Consider the following 17,644-nt stretch of genomic DNA (forward strand, 5'->3'; position numbering starts at 1 on the left):
TGTGCTGTGACTAATATTTTCTAACTGTAAACATCCTCTGAAACTTTTTTCATTTCATAAATGAAGCATATGGATTCTAGTTCACATTCAAGGTTAGTATGAGGGGCTGGATTACAATGACATTTCTTAGAGATAAAGACTATGTAACACTTTTAATTTTAAAAAAATTATTGAGTTGCCCACTATATGTCAGGCACCACACTAGGTGTTGTGCTTTTTTTTAAAATTATGATATGAAATGGATCATTGGACAGTTGAATCATTTTTTGTCATCCAAATATTTTTATTTGGGAATCTCATGAAACATCAGTAAATATAAAATTATTGCATAGATTTAGATGTACTGATCAAAACACATATCCTGAAATACATCAACAATGTGCAAGAAATTGCTAAGAGAACTCATCCATTTACATAGCACTGTAGCTTATATTAAGATACTATATTTCAGAGCAGAACAGATCCCTGGTCGTGTAAGACTCAGTGAGGTCAAGTGAAAGGCTGTATTTGGCCAAACAGAGAAACTTTGCGACGTGAAGATTCTTGGCTCTTGTATAACTTGCATTGAAGCTATTGAGAAGGTTAGCATCAGGAAAATTGTCAAGATAGGATATTTTAGCAATTTTTCAGTGCTTTTAATAGTACCTCTGCTTTATAACTGGGTTTGTCCTTCTGTTTCCTCTTCTCTGGTTTTTTATTTCTCCCAAAGTCCCTTGCTAACTCAATAGAGGATTTAGAAAAACACTCTTTTTTTTTTTGGCTCATTTTAACCTAGGTTTCTTTTGTTCATCTATTGTTTCCTGGAGAAATGTGAAGTTAGACTGAGACATAAATTTATTCTTGTCTCACATTTGTGTAATGCAGAAGTGGCCACCTTCCCCTGCCCAGGTGCCACCTGGGTGGTGTTTCCTGATTCATGCTGCTGAGCAGTTCCCTGGGACTCGGTGAGCAAATCAAACACAAATCTGTCTGTATGAGCCATTAAGGGTCAGACCTCGCCTGTGTGATGCTATGAGTGGGATCCCAAGCAAGATTAGTCTGATTTGTGCAAGGGAAAACAGAGGCAGGAAAGAACAGGGTTGCCCACAGAACCAAGCTGAATGTCTAGAAGTGAACAGTGTTTCCAGAAACCATCTGCAAGGTCTATATTAGCAGGAAGCGTAATAATAACTCACACTTGCAGGGTGATTCAAGTTTGCAAGGGCTTACTCACTGGAGAGAACACCCTACGATTCTCACAACAACCTTGGATCCCAGAGAACAGCTTGCTTGTGTTGGCTTGCACACAGTATATGGTTCGTATACTTCATATCAAGAGCTCTTTTGGGAGCAGGCATGTTTAGAGATATAGGACATAACTTGCACGGTCTGCATGCTGTGAAACCAGATCTCTGCAGTTTCCAAAAACAGCTATAAATCTCCCACTGGCTGTTACTATGTGCATATTTAGGTCTGCTAGTTGTATTAAAAGACCCAAATATTTTCCTTCCTTGGGGTTTTTACAGTGGGCTGTACTCTCTCTTGGAAACCTCTTCTCCTTTTCCTTTGCGGCAGACTCTTCACACTGGTCATAGTTAAAATGGATCTGCCTCAGATTGAGAGAGAGAGAGAGAGAGAGAGAGAGAGAGAGAGAAGGAGAGGGGGCAAGAAGGGGTGAGTAGGGAGAAAGGGAGGAGGAATGGAGGGTGGGAGAGAGAGAGAGAGAGAGAGAGAGAGAGAGAGACTCTGAGACAGAGTGAAGATGGGGAGGAGAGAGATCTGTGACCACTCTCTAGATGTATGAGACGCCTTCTGCTATTCTTTCATTACTCAGTTATTTCCCTCAGAGTACTTCTAACAATCTGAAATTATTTTGCTAATTTCATTTTCTGTCTGTATTCCCCACTGGGAAATACACACCATATGGGTAAGGATCTATCCTTGCCTATCAGCATGCCCTGAACACTGTAGCTGGTCCAAGCATTCAATAAATCCTTGTTGAATAAATGAATGAAATAATCTAATATTTCTGCATTAGAGTTTTCACCCAACTACATCTTTGACTAAAACTTTTATCACTTTTCATTAGTTGTGAGCTTAAAATAAATTTAAACCATACAGTTCACATAACATACTTCTACCATTTTACAAATGATGAAATTAAAGTCCCCAGGTTAGTTTTCCTTTTCCAGCCAAATGCGTTTCGTACCATAACTTGATCATTCATGGAGAAGGACAATATATATAAAACATTCCAATGGTCAGTCCTTTTCTCCCCCCCAGAATTTATTTATTTACCCTAGGGAAAAAGAGAGTGTGTGCAAGCAAGGGAAGAGAGGAGAGAGCAGGGGAGAGAATCCTCAAGCCAACTCCTTGCTGAATGCAGATCCTAATGCAAGGCTGGATCCCAGACCCTGAGATCATGACCTGAGCCAAAATCAAGAGTTAGACATTTAACTGACTGAGTCACCGAGGCACTCCCCACCCCCCGATCAGTCCTTTTTTTGCACAAAGGTCTCCCCTGTAGATTTCATGTACACAGACTGAAGAGAACGTATTCTGTGAAGTAGTTTGTAAACTCAGAAGGACATAATGATGTTTGCAGGGTCTCATGCCTTGAAAACAAATACCAGCATCTGAATTGGTTATTATATTTAAAGAACCATACTGAAAATGGGTTTGAGGTTGAGAGGAATATGAATCAGTCTGGTAAATGAGGGGTATGAAGGGGTAATTGAAAAAACTATTGGGTCAATAAATTGGGCTAACTCCATATATCACCATTCCCCCAAGATCTTTATTTGCAGCAGGAATAACTCTTGAAAACATAGCTAAACATAGCTGTATGGTGGAAGGCAGATCTGTACTCGAAGATAATGTTCTTAAATTCCATCTTACAATTCCCTTAGGGGCCCTACACCCTGCTATGTCATCCTTGGAAAACAAGAACAACAGTAATATCTGTCTTGTGACTGATTTCAGAGATGGTAACTCTCTGAAATATTTGTTAAACTTTACTTTTCCACTTTGCTCTCGTAAGTTGTTTGTATTTTGATTCTAATAATAATAGGTAATAAGGACTGAGCAGCTACAATGTGTGAGGTGCTACTCCGTTTTTCACTTTGGTATTGCCAATTGGTAGCCAAGTTACGAGCAAATACAGATGACAGATGTACAAATAGTGTTGGTTCAATAGCAAATGAATTTTCCAAATTGCCTGCCATTCCTTTCATTTTGTTAATAATATAGCAAAGCCTTACAAGTCACTTTCAAATGTTATGGTTTAATCAGTAGTTAATTTGGGTTAACCTGTGGGGAGGGGTTGGTGTCGAGAACAAGGGAGTTGAAAAGAAAGGACAATATTGATTAAAGCCTTTAGTGGGATACGATCAAATATGAATAGTAATCTTTATCAGAAGAATCAATTTTATTTTATGTTTGCTGTCCCCAGGCACTCAATCTTTCCTACTGTGCTCCCATTTCTAAGTGACCATCAGTAGGTTCAATATCCTGGTAATACTTTATGACTCAAAACAGATTTTCTAGGTTCCATATTCCATCACAGCAGTGAGTAAAGAGAATGATATGCAGTACCATGCAGGCTTTACAGAGAGAGAGAGAGAGAGAGGGGTCAGGAATACTTGCTCTTATTACCCTTGCCCTGGACTACAAGGAGGCTTTTTTTTTTTTTTTAAGATTTTATTTGTTCATGAGAGACGCAGAGAGAGGCAGAGACATAGGCAGAGGGAGAAGCAGGCTCTCTATGGGGACCCCAATGGGGGACTCGATCCCAGGGCCCCGGGAACACTCCCTGAGCCAAAGGCAGATGCTCAACCACTGAGCCAGACACGTGCCCCACACGGAGGCTTCTTAGAACATTTTTTTGGCCTCCCTAAATCTCTCCCCACTTCAATATATACATTATTGCCCCGCTAATAGAAGTTTGATCCTATCACCCTTCTTCTAATGAAAGTCCCTTTGCAGCTCCCCACTGTCTCGGGGATGAGGGAGACTCCACATATGGAAGGCTCACAACTAGGCTCAGCTTCCTTTCCAGACCTGCTACCTTACCTTGTCCACTCATCTCCCTTCTCTCCGGCTAAACTGAACTAGCCGTTCATTGTTCATTGTTCATTGTTTTATTTTGTTCTCTTTTACTAGAACATGTCACTCTCATACACCTTTGCACAGATGTATATCTATATAAAATGCCTGTTTGCCCGCACACACATCCTTCTCCATCTAGGATGGAAAGGTAAAGCCATCGGTCAAAGTCAGGCCTACTCAAATCCTCCTTCCCTCTTTCTCTGCCCCTTCAGCCCCATTATCACAGTGGCCTGGTAGAAGCACAGTTTGGAACTCCTCATTCATGCTTCTTGCTTTTCTCTCCCTTTGCCAGACATCTCATTCAACTCCCAGTACCCTGGTTCTCATTCACATTTCTCTCACCTGTCCACCTGCCCATGCACAGAAACTATCTTTGAGACACTCGATTCTGGTGTCACTGTTTCTAGGAACTCAATGTTTGCTCCTTTTCTTCCAGACTGTGAATTCTCAGGATTATAGAGAGGAATGAGGAGCAAGAACTGATATTTGCTAGAAAGTTCTAGGTGCCAGGACTTTTCCAAAAGCTTGATATGCCTTTCAGTTTTCACAGGTGTTGTATAAGTATCGTTATGCCCGATTTATAGAGCTGGGATGCTGGTGGTCCAGATAGGTTGCTACTGTGTGTACGTAGTTCCTCATCATCTAGAGCAGCTGTCACGCTTTGGGGCTTTTTGAGCCATTAGGGAAGAATGGGCAAATGTTGAGATGCTATCATCACAAATCAAAATCTGCACATCTGGCATAGGTCAAGTGTGAGAGTCGCAGGTAATTTAGGAAATGTTATGGGGGTGTACTGCCCATGGAAGACAAACAAAGACCATGGAGTTGGCTGGTTCTTGGCAGTCTCAGTCACTGCTTGTTCTGACCTCGTTGATGCAGATGCTGGCTACTCTGTGCTGCCTTTGCTTGTCCTATGTTCCCTAAAGTGAACGAAGAGGTTCCTGTCTTACTTATTCCTACAGATTGAGGCCACTGGCACAGAGCTGCAATTGTCAGAAGTGAGCACATGCATCTCAGGGGTGATCACATTTACTAGATCATGTGACTTTTCAAAGATTTAGATGATAAAGTTTAGGGACATTTGGATGGAAATGAATCTCTTAGTGAACATTAATTCTTACAGGAGGATATTTCAGATGTTTTACTATATTCATCAAAGGAACAAAAAAACCCACAACTTTTTCTGATGTGAAAAAGACAGGAAAGGAAGCTGTCTACATTTCTACTAATTAGGTCATTATTACTTACCCTGGGCCTGAACTCTAACCAAAAGTGAAAACTATAATGGTTGGCAGAGGCTGCTCATCTCCATTAGGGGTGTTGAACATGGCACTTCCCAACAGCAGTGGCAATAATATGGGTCCCTAAGACGAGCGCGAATTCATTAACACACTAAAGTCAGGCTTCAGAGTAGCTTTTAGTTGCAGACTTTTCAATCTTTGTCATCCCCAGTCAGATATAAACAAACAAATGGTCGAAAAGAGAATGGCTACGTAGCACACTGCCAAACGCTTAAATGACCTAACAAACTTCCTCTAAGTTGATTAAAAAACAAAATGAACATCTGTTCTTAGTACACTGCAGTATATTTAATTAAAGCCAATATGATCTCAGCAAAGTGGAAGATCATCAACACTTTGGAGTATATATCAGCCCAGAGACAATATCTAAAGAACAAGGATATTCTCTGCATATGTGATTTTATACACCAAAGATGATGCCCTGGATTATTCTAAGAGCTGTGACTCTGAGCAGTAACCACTGCTGTCAATAATTAATGCCACACATCGACGCATTTAGGGATTATTTGTCATCTCAAAGTCCTTGCAAATTGCCTTATTTGCCCAATAGGACTGAAATCACTGGCATCAATTGCTCAAGAATATTCAGCTCTGCTGTAGAACACAACAGCTGTTTGACACCAAATAACAACACTACACAACAATTGAAGAGAAGTGCAGTCGAATTCCGAAACCAATTAAACCTACAGGGATAAATGGGGTAGGAGGAATGTAATTACCCAAATTGAGATCCAGGCAGGCTAATAGGACTAATAAGAAGCTCATCTTTCACAGAAATTTAATAAGCAAATCAGTTATTTAATTTTTCTCTTAAATGTTATGTTCCCCCCCCCCCCCCCCGGCCCTCCTGGAGGCTGGAGGAAGTGGCTTAAATGATTCTTTATTTGTTTTAGCAAATGTGTAAAATGGAAAATGAGGATGAGTGGCTGATTTTTGGCTCTCTCTCACAGCCCTCACTCGGTTCATCTGGAAAACTTCTCTCCAAGCCATGAATACAAGCTACCTCTTCTTAGATACCGTCTCTGATGTGCCCAGATAAAGAGCCTCCTTGGTAGTTTCAGTGCCTTGATCTTACCTCTATGGTAGTCCTCATTATAGGATACTCTAGAGGAGGGTTTACTCAATCTGTCTTCCTCACTAGACTCGAGGGCAGGGGCTATATTATTATTCATTCTTTTATATCCAGTGCCTCAATTCACACATAATCAATGTATTTTGAAATCAAGAAGTGCTCCAGGAAAAAAATTAAGGATTCTGGAAAAGATTAAGATAACAGAACAATCTATAAAAAACGTAAGGTGTCTTATTATCTGACCTTCAAAGTTTAGGTTCTAAAGCCTAAACTATAGTTGGTACAATACCAATCTTCCCAAGAGAGCTCACCAAAATAGGGTTCAGGGGAGATCAGTGAGTATGTTCTCCTCTTTTTACTAACTTAGAAAGAAGGGACATGCTGTAAGTAAAGATATCTTAGTTTTTTGGGACAAGCATCTAAAAAGGGGGTATATGATGACCTAATATGCTATATAAAACTTCTGTTTCAGTCAAGTAATAGCATCTTTTTGAATCAAAGGACTCTGGCAGGACTTAGTATCATTCCTATTTTTTCCAGGTCTACCAGGGATTTAGCTTGCATTGTCTTTCCTAGGGGAAAACATGAATCTCAGGATTCAAGTCAAGATTTATCCCTTTCATGTTTTGAGCCACTGGTGAACCACTTCACATAGGAAACAGAATGAATGTAATGGGAGGGAAACTTTACAAAGAGCTTCTAACATCAACATCAGTTGAAATAAACATTTCACTCTTTTAGGGAGACTCTGAACCTGCAAGAAGGTTTTAACTTAGATGGCATTTTTTTGTTTGTTTTTTGTTTTGTTTTTGCTTGTTTTTTAAGAGTGCAAGAGAGAGCAAGAGCACCAGCCGGGGTGGGGGTGGGGGGGAGTCAGAGGGAGCTGGAGGAAGAGAATCGTAAGCAGGCTCCATATCCAGTGCAGAGCCCGATGTAGGGCTCGATCTCATGACTGTGAGATCACAACTTGAGCCAAAATCAAGAGTCGGATGCTTAACCAACTGAGCCACCCAGGCATCCCTCAGATGGCATTTTTATTATTGGAAGTCAGACAGCAGCACATGAGGAGCCATTTTTACCATCAACAACTATAAAGGCGACATCACTCTCTGAAGTGTCACTTCAGAAAGAAAATATGAAATTCTGTTACAATAATAAACATAACTGGAGCCAACTGCACCCCCCTTGAGGGGCTGCAAGGCAGAAAAGAAATCTATGAAAACGTAGTAGAGATTGTGTGACTGGCAAAACTTATTTATTGACTCTTGACAGACAAATTATGTACTGGCCCTTTTATGGAGTTCTAAGGTAACAACCATATTTTCTCAAATACAGAGCATTAGGGGACTAGGGGCGCTGACTCACATGAGCTGTTAGCCTCACTGAGGATTCTTTACAAACACACATAGGCTTTTGTTCAGGAATAAACCAGCTACCTCATGATCTTTTTATTAGACAAAATTCAAACGTATCCAATAATCAAAAATTGTTGGCCAAGAGACATAGTGTCCTATAGTTAGGGGCTGAACTCTGAAAACATTCACTAGTTATAGTTGAATAAAATATAGAAATGCAGCATGCTGAATTTTCCACTGAAGCTGGACTGCTTTCTTGAAGGAGGATGGTTATATTCCAATGACACGATGCTTCTGCCAAGCGAGGTTTCTAAATGTCTTTTTTAAATTGTCATCTTCAATCTATGAAAAGACTACAAAAGGCAAAACAGAATACATTCACACACAACGGTGAGCATATGCCCATGCACGCATGCGCACAAACACACACATACCCCTTAAGGTGTTCCATGGGCACTTGAGTAAAAGCTCAAGGCTTGAATAAAAACATCTAAAAACAAATAGCTCTGATTATTTCAATCCCACACTCAAACATTTTCAAAGTCTAAGGCCAACTGATGAAACTCAAATATATCAACTTGGTTTTTACGTCGGGCTAGCCTCAACCAGCTAGCCTGATGCCCCCTTATTCTCCCTTTGGTACTAATGCATCGGGCAAATGGACTAGAGCATTCCCAGAAAGCTCCCCGACATATAAACTTTCCTGCTTGGAGTATGTAATATTTATAGCTCTACTTACTGAAATTCTATTATCCTTTGAAGTTCACATTGAATGCACCTTCTTTCAAGAGTCCTTTCTGACTAAAATTAATCTTGGTCCTCTCACAATATCAAATTTTTCCTCTAATTATATTTACATATGTCCATGTCTTGAAATACCTCTCTCTTTTAGTGCCCAGCACAATGTCTGGCCCACGGATGCTGAATACATATTTGTTGCTTTATGTTACTGTCTTCTTCCTGGGTTTTCTTGATTGAAAAACAGGGATCACATAATGTGATGTTTACGATTCTCTTCCTCCAGCTCCCTCTGACTCCCCCTCAACCCCGGCTGGTGCTCTTGCTCTCTCTTGCACTCTTAAAAAACAAACAAAAAGAAAACAAAAAACAAACAAACAAAAAAATACTCAATAGATACTCAACAGATCCAGCATTCTATGGCTCTATGGTCATGAAGGTTATTCTTTTATCTGATCCTCTACTCTTTTTTTTTTTAGAAGTCATAATGTGATGTTTCATTTTCTAGAACATATGAAATACTGAGGAAATTTGTTTCATCAGTGTTTTGAAAGTAAATTATTTTTGTTTGAATATTACCATGTTTTATGAAGTTCTGAAAACTAAACATGTACTGGAGAAAACAATAATGTGTTCTTAGGAGGTGTGTTTTAGTTGAAAAGAGTTGAGTCCTTTCCCCGTATTTGTTATTTATTTAGTTTTGTAGACTGGAGGCCAGGAGGAAAGTATTGCTATTTCAGTTTTATGGTTAAGGAAACTGAAGTTGATTTGTTTAAAGTATCAGCACTAGACACTTAGGAGAGACACTAGGCACTTAGGAGAGATATCTCTAGAACACTTCATCTGGCCCTCTGAATTGTGAAAAACAAGTGTGATGATGTGATTAAAGGTCATCTATAAAAGTTGAGAAGATGGGGGGCACCTGAGTGGGTCAGTGGTTGAGGATTTGCCTTTGGCTCAGGTTGTGATCCCAGGATGGAGTCCTGCATCAGGCTCCTCCACGGGGAGCCTGCTTCTCCCTCTGCTTATGTCTCTGCCTCTCTATCTGTGTCTCTCATGAATAAATAAATAAAATCTTTAAAAAAAAAAGAGTTGAGAAGATGGTAATGAGCCCTTCTCTCATGGTCTTCATACAGGGTAAGTGTATCTGCATTTTGGAACTGAGGTCTGTAATAGCTGTGTCTTAAGACTCTGCCTCGAAATATTCCACAGGGATAGAGTCCCCCAGAGACAGTGCTATGTTGGCAAAGATGGTCCCAGAGAAACATCACTAGTCATGAAGCTGCAAGAAGAAAGACAGTGAGAGACTCTTTACTTATTGGTCACTTCTTTGATCAGTAGCCATCTGGGAACATGTTCATCCTGTCCCTTTTTTTTCTGAAAGACCATTCTTAACAAATCTGGCCTGCAAATTAATCTATTAGAAGCCTATCAACCTGCTACACATGGCAGATTGTCTCTACTATTAGGGCAAGTCATATTGTACTAATGGGGCTGGATGAAGCAGGAAAAGAGAAATGGAATACTAAGAGGTTTGTGTGTGAGAGTGTGTGTGTGTGTGTGTGGGGGGGGGAGTTGGGAGTTGGGAGTGAGCCACGTAGGAGGGAGAGGAAGCCTTCTATGTCCGACCAAAAAGAAACCCACTCTTTATTAGCATATCTGACCACCAGGATTCCCAAGTTGGCAAAGCTAGCTTTTACCATTAGCTATTTTGAGGTTTCCAGGAGTAGAAGGGCAGAGTAGATAAGCAAATAGTCCACTTTCACAAGTACCTATTGGAAGACTCTCTGAGAATAAGGCTCCATGCTCAGTGCAATGGTAGATACAATACAGAGAATGTGCCTTCAAAAAAGAGCTTATGTTTCAGTGGGTGTGTCAGGGCATTCATGCTTGGGCCACTGAAGAATCGTGTGCCTGTTCTGGATTACCAAGTCACTGAGATGCAGAGATTTGGGGTAAAATTCTTTGTAGGCTAGTCCTAAGACACAGCTGAGAAAGTTCTCTTGGGTGTCACACATTTAGGCAGGGCCTGCAGAGTTCCAAGCCTGGGGGGCTATTTTCTTCAAACTTATAAAAATGCAAAAGATATAGGTTGTTTTTTCAGGATCGATGGCAGATGCAGACTGTTGTACATTTTCCAAACTTGACCCATCATAAAACATCCTAATGAGAGTATTTTGGAGGACAGGGTTCTGTGTACGTATATGAAGAAGGGAAAAGATGGAAGGAGAAGAAAAGACAGGGAAACAATACCTCAGATGGCAAGAGGGGTAGAAAAAGGGATCTAAGAAATGGTTAGACACAGATACAATTTTGAAAGTCATGCAAAAGAAACAGTTCCAAAAAAAATGGGAAGACAATGGGAGTTCTCTTTTGCTGTTTGCTCATCTCTTCCTCCCCAACTCCCCCAAAGAATGCACAGGATATGTCCCAGGAGCATTCCAAACAAGCCCTTGGGAGTTGTCATGTCCTCGCAGCGGTCAGCATAACCACAATCTAGTGCAGGCCACATTACTGTAAGTGATGTGGATAATTGGTTTTGCAGAGCTAAGCTTTGTCAGCCTCGGTTATCCCAGATGGATGAGAAAATGCTCTCAACTTGACAGGTGCTGGATACTGAATCCCACAAACCTCATTTCACTTTATTAAGCGACTCCCATTTGTAGCACATTTTCTTGGCAATAAAGTTAAAAATATATGTGGAAGAATAAACTGATCAAATTGATAGAAGTTAGCAGCTGATTTCTCATGGTCTCTGGTGAATGCAGGCACTACTCCTGTGAGACATGGCCTGGAGTTCTGCTGCTGACTGCCCCATTGCAACTGAGGTTACTATTTCTTACACTCACAGCTTTGGGGTAATTTACTGTCAGTCTTATGTATGGACGGCACAGAAGCCAAAACTTTGGAGTTCCAAGATGATAAAATAGGAAGATTTGTTCCACTCCTTAGCAACCTTTTTAGAAGCTTCTGTGGGCACTGTGTTGATAGAATCTTCAAAAATCTTTTAAGACTTTTTTAACAATGATCCTTGCAAATTCAGATAAACAAAGATTCTCCTTTAGCGATTACAAATGTCATCGGCCAGCATCACCCAAATCATGAAATGAGGAGCAGAGGTTCTGAAGTTCTCACTGTTATCATATTACATATCATACCATCATTATTAACCCAGGGAAGTCATGATGCATACTATAAATAGAATTGTCTGTAGCCTACAAAGTACTTTACACACTTGATCGCAACAGACCATCAGATTCACCTAAAAACATTTCCAAGAATATTTAGCAAATGCTCTGCTCAGAAATTGTGAGAAAGTAACTTTCTGGATACTGTGTGTGAAGTATAACTAGATTTCTCTATGTAAGACACATGCACTCAGGAGCATATTTTTGATATATAGTTGATAAGAATTTGATGACAAACCAAAATTTTCATATGATTACCTCAGCCACAGTAAGATCTAAAATATTTGTTTGGCTTATTTATTCTATACAATAGATCAAAAACTATTTCCCTGGTATTCACATCCAGGGAAATTTATTGCGGGTATTTTAATGTAATTTTTAGTAAGTTAGTAAATCTGATTAGACTGAATAGGTACATAAATTCCAATGTTATTATCTCAATAAAAACCCTGAATATTTATAAATTATCCCACAGCACTAGCGAGAAGCTGAAAACCATAACTGCTTTTAAATTTGACATGAAAAAAATAAATTTGATATGAATCAATTTTCTGAAAGTGTCCTAAAGTCACAGGAATAGTGATGAAGTAACAAAGTTATTTTCTATATCTTTGGAAAGTTATCAAATTGCCAACACTACAATTAACATTAGCCAGCTGTTTGCCTCCATAAAAAAAGCAAAATCCTTTGATACATAAGATCTTTTATTTAGCTTTTCTGTATTTGTGATGAAGACACAGGAACATGAGAAATCTTAGATCTTGGTTGCAAAGAGCAATCCTGCACCTGTGATAATTCAGGCACTGATTATCCCAACAACTCTACACAGGTGGTCACCCCATGACAAAAAAACCTGAATATTTCCTTTGGTAAATATTTCTGGTGATCTAAAAGACCATGGGTCATAAATGTGGCTGCCAGATGGAGCCTTAGAGAGGGCTATTATGATCTATTTATTACTGCAGGAAGAGAGCTTTACTTCTTCCTGGGTGTTACATGCTATATTGCAAAGTGAACAACAGCTCTCAGGGCTACATATTTATATTTCAGTCATGTGGAAAAAAAGACTTACCTTCTTTCATACTCTAAAATTATAGAAGCTAATTTAGTTATTGCTGCAACATTATATAAGCATCTCTGAGACAGATGCTTACCTGTTTGCCTGCTTGAAGAATAAACAAAATATTCATTAGTATGAATAGTGGCCACACGAACGGTTTTGGCTTTATTTGCTATTGTATAGAGTCATTTTCAGGGATTTTTGCATTATCTTCCTTTTTTTTACAGTTTAATATGGAACATTTTAGGACGTTTGGGGGGTGAAATTCTAGTTTCAGTGTTTGTTTGTTTTTGGCAGTTCAGTACTTCTGATAAATAAATTGCTAGGCTCATGGTAACTAATCTGGCTTGATTTCCTAAAGTCATTGAAATACCTGACTCTTCGTGTGGCATGTGGATTACTTCCTGTGTTGCACTCTCCTTTTAAACAAATCGAGGTGGCTTTAAAAAAAATATCTTAGTATTGGGTTCACATTACACAATATTCAATGGAAATCTCAGGCTAGTAGTAGAAGACATTCAGATTATTTATTTGAGGGGTGTTTGTAAGTTTGTTCCTCTAGTTCCAAAGTAGGTCACTTGACTGAAATTTGAGCCTAACTCATGACTGCTGTTTCTTACACATCAACTCTCCTAGGTCCCACTGAATTTTTAAAGAAAAGGGGAAGTAGGAAATATGTAAAATTTATTGAGTCACCGTTTGTCTACTTTGGAATGCATCTGCTTACTCTACTTTAGAAAGAAATGTGATCCATATGCTTTTTTCTGTGTGGTACTAAAATTCTAGATCTTATTTATCTTTTAATTACCTTGCATTAATCTTGCATACATCTTGTGCGAGTGAGCATGCCCACACCCACTCACCCATGTTTAACATCGTCACTTATGTATTTTCAGTCTGGATCTATTTTGCCAAATGTACCCTTTAGCTTGTGGCAAGAATCTTAGTGTTCCTACCAGTGTTATCTTTGGTTGACCATATTTCCCAAACCCCAAATTGGGGCGAAGACTTTTCCAGTGCTTACTTCTCTATGTCTCAGTAGCATTTGAACCAGCTGGTCATTCCTTTCTTCTTCAACCACTTTCTATTTGGCTATTTGTCGCCAGATACTCTCAAGCAGTCCTCGTGGCTTTGACTAGTTTTTATGTAAGGGGGGGGGAGGGCTTCTCAATTTGTATCTCTGGCCTTAATCTTGAGCTGAGCCCCAGAACAATATATTCAGTTGCCTACTTGATATCATCATTTAGCTGACCGATAGACAAGTTGAACTACAGATTTTTAGGGCCTCCATATTCATACTTTAGTTACCCTTAACCTGCTCCTCTCCTAGGCTTCTCTATTTTAGTAAAGAATACCTCTATCCACACTGTTTTTCAATCTCAAACTTCAGAGTCATCTCACCTCCAATTCAGTAAGTGTGGTTGACTCTACATCATGTGCCTTTAACATGCCATGCCTGACCATTTCCTTTCTACTTGTTAGAGACTAGGATAAACCGCCATCATCTCTTTTTTTGGAATATTGCAAATGCCTCTTAACTGATTTCCTTCTTTCTGGTCTTGCTGAGTCTACCTCAATCCATTTTTCAGTAAGCGGTGTCACTTTCTTGCTTAAAGTGGTTCACTTAGTTACTTCTCATTATATGTAGAATAAAATGCCACAACCTTTTAACCCTGGCTTTTAAAACCTTGCTTAGTCATTCTCAGTCCTTTCTGCATATGAGGAACTTGTGTACAAAACTAATGTTGAAACCTTAGAGATTCTGAATAAATGGATATGCGGTGGGCCCAGGCTTTGGGCGTCTTTTCTTTTCTTTTCTTTTCTTTTTTCTTTTCTTTTCTTTTCTTTTCTTTTCTTTTCTTTTCTTTTCTTTTCTTTCTTTTCTTTTTTTTTCTTTTCTTTCTTTTCTTTTCTTTTCTTTCTTTCTTTCTTTCTTTCTTTCCTTCCTCCCTCCCTCCCTTCTTTCTTCCTTTCTCTTTCTTTCTTTCTTCCTTCCTTCCTTCCTTCCTTCCTTCCTTCCTTCCTTCCTTCCTTCCTTCCTTCCTTCCTTCCTTCTTATGCTCCAGAATGTATAGACAGGTTGAAACATTGCCTACATAGTCATCTACCTCTATCCATTTCTTGTCTGACTCTTGCTTTCCTTCTTGATGTTCTAGCTCCAGTGGCCTCCAGCCCACACTAAGCCTATTCATGTCTTGGGGACATGCTCTATCCCCTGATTTTCACAAGGTTGGCTCCTTCTTGTCATTCAGTTATTTTAAAAAAAATTAAGATTCTATTTATTCATGAGAGACACAGAGAAAGAGAGAGGGAGAGGCAGAGACACAGGCAGAGGGAGAAGCAGGCTCCATGCAGGGAGCCCGACTGGGGACTTGATCCTGGGTCTCCAGGATCCAGCCCTGGGCTGAAGATGGCGCTAAACCGCTGAGCCACCCGGATTACCCTTAAACATTTTTTTTAATTTAAGAATAGTTGACATACAATATTATATTGGTTTCAGGTCTACAACATAGTAATTCAACATTAATATACATCACAAAATGCTCATTATGATAAGTGTAGTTATCATCTGTCACCATACAGAGTTATTATCGTATTATTGACTATATTCCTTATGCTATACTTTTCATCTGGTGATTTATTTTGTAAGTGGAAGTTTGTACCTCTTTATCCCCTTTATCTATTTCATCCATCCCCCACATCCCTTCCCTCTGGTAACCACCGATTATTCTCTGTATTTATGACAATGTTTCAGTTTGTTGGTTTGTGGGTTTTGTTTTTTAGATTCCACATATAAGTGAAATCATATGGTGTTTGTCTTTGTCTGATTTATTTTACTTAGCGTTACACCCTCCAGATCCATCCATGTTGTTGCAAATGACAAGATTTCATTCTTTTTTTATGGCTGAGTAATATTCCATCACATTCCCACACCCACACACACCCATCTTCTTTATACATTCATCTACAACATCAGTGATCATCAGGGAAATGCAAATCGAAATTACAAGGAGATATCACTTTATACCAGTCAGAATGGATAGTATCAAAAAGACAAGAAATGACGTGTTGGTGAAGACGTGGAAAAAAGGCTCTGTGGTGGAAATGTGAATTGGTGCAGATAGTACAAAAAACAGTATGGAGGTTCCTCAGAAAATTAAAAATAGCAATCCAGTAATTCCACTATGGGGTATTTATCCAAAGAAAACAAAAACACTAATTCAAAAAGATAAATGTCATTTGGTTCTTAGCTCAATTGTCACCTTGTCGTAGAAGACTTCCCTAATCAGTAACTCTCAGGTAGCCACTCACTGGTCTCTGTCACATTCCAAAATTGTTTTTCTGACCCAGCCCTGGTTGTTTCTAGTCCGTTTATTTATTCATTTATGTTCATTCCTTTAGATTGTAGATTTGATATAAGCAGGAACTAACCCCAGCACTTAAAATATCATAATTTCTCAATAAATATTTAATAAATGAACAAATGAATGTGGTATCAGTGTAATCATGAGAAAATATGACAGACTACTTGGAGCTTGGTACTTTCCTGGAAGACCCAGGGCTTTTTAGGTGCTTAACAACTAGAACGTTTAAAATTGCATAGGCATTCTTAGGTTTAAAGCACACATCTTTGGTTTGAGGAAGGGAGAAAGAAGAGGTGTTTCTGTTCTTTTTTTCTTAAATGTTCTAACTGCTTAAATTTTAAGATATATCTAATCAGTAAGAATCAAAAATATCCTGCAGCCAATAGTTTTACTGTTTTATCAATCCATCATTGTTCTATCTTCCACCATGGGCTGATGATATATGGAAAGATTAAGGCAGGATTCTTGGCTATCCTGTAAACACATTATTTGGCTCTGAGGCTATGGGTCAGGTTATCAGATGGTGGAGCTCAATGGTTTCCAACTCTGGCTGCACATTAGAACATTCTGGGGGAATTTAAAGTATAAATATGTCTGGGGGCTTCTGGGTGGTTCGGTAGGTTGAGTGTCTACCTCTTGATTTTGGCAGGGTTCTCAGGGTTTTGAGATTGAGCCCCATAGGGGGGCTCTAAGGTCAGCAGGGAGTCTGCTTGGAATTCTTTCCCATTGCCCCTCCCTCAATGCATGGGCTCTTGCAGTCAATCTCTCTCTCTCTCTTTTATCCTGGATTCCACAACAGGATAATAATTAAAATAGAATTTTGAAGTATGGGGCCCTGCCATTAGTATTTTAAAAAGTTTGTTTTTTTCCTCTATGGCTTCCCAAGCGATTCTGCCATGCTGTCAAATTTAAGAGCCACTGACATTCAACACAATTTGGCCTGGGGGAAAGAGAAAACCTATTAAATATGCTAATACAGGTATAGAAAACATCCTCAATAAGAGAAATCCTTCGCCAACAATAGAAATGTTTAGTTTTTACCTTGAAACACATTGATTTTTACTTCATCTTGTTTTACAAAGTCACGAATGCTATTAGTGGTCATGAAAAGAATTTTTTTTTTGAGGAAAAAATATTTTTAAAATGCTGATGAAGCCAGAGAAATGCATAATGTGCAGTTTATTGAGAAAGGGACTAAGAATTTTTGTTAGCTCAACTCTCTGGCTGCAAGAAGGCAGCCTCGGGCAATGGAGACCAGGCCTCAGGCTGAGAACCTTCGGTTTGACACTTACTTGGTTATTTATCAGTTGTGACCCTGTATAAGTTACTGAGCTTTTCTTAGCCTCATCTATTTCTGCTGCAAAATGGGATGATTAAGTTCTTCCCTACTGGACTAATATGGCAAACATGGATAATATGTGTAAAGTGCTAGGCACTCTGGCTGATTTTTTTTTCACTTTCTTTTCTTTCTGAATTACA

The 17,644-nt window shown here is 39.2% G+C and overlaps 1 protein-coding gene across 2 annotated transcripts in view; it reads right to left on the reverse strand.

The window, feature by feature from the left end:
• KCNB2 (potassium voltage-gated channel subfamily B member 2) overlaps positions 1–17,644 on the reverse strand; it is a 396,405-nt gene that overhangs the window by 130,952 nt on the left and 247,809 nt on the right. The gene's annotated exons all lie outside the window — the stretch shown is intronic.

This window comes from Canis aureus, chromosome 28 (genome assembly GCF_053574225.1).
Source record: "Canis aureus isolate CA01 chromosome 28, VMU_Caureus_v.1.0, whole genome shotgun sequence".
Classification (NCBI taxonomy): domain Eukaryota; kingdom Metazoa; phylum Chordata; class Mammalia; order Carnivora; family Canidae; genus Canis; species Canis aureus.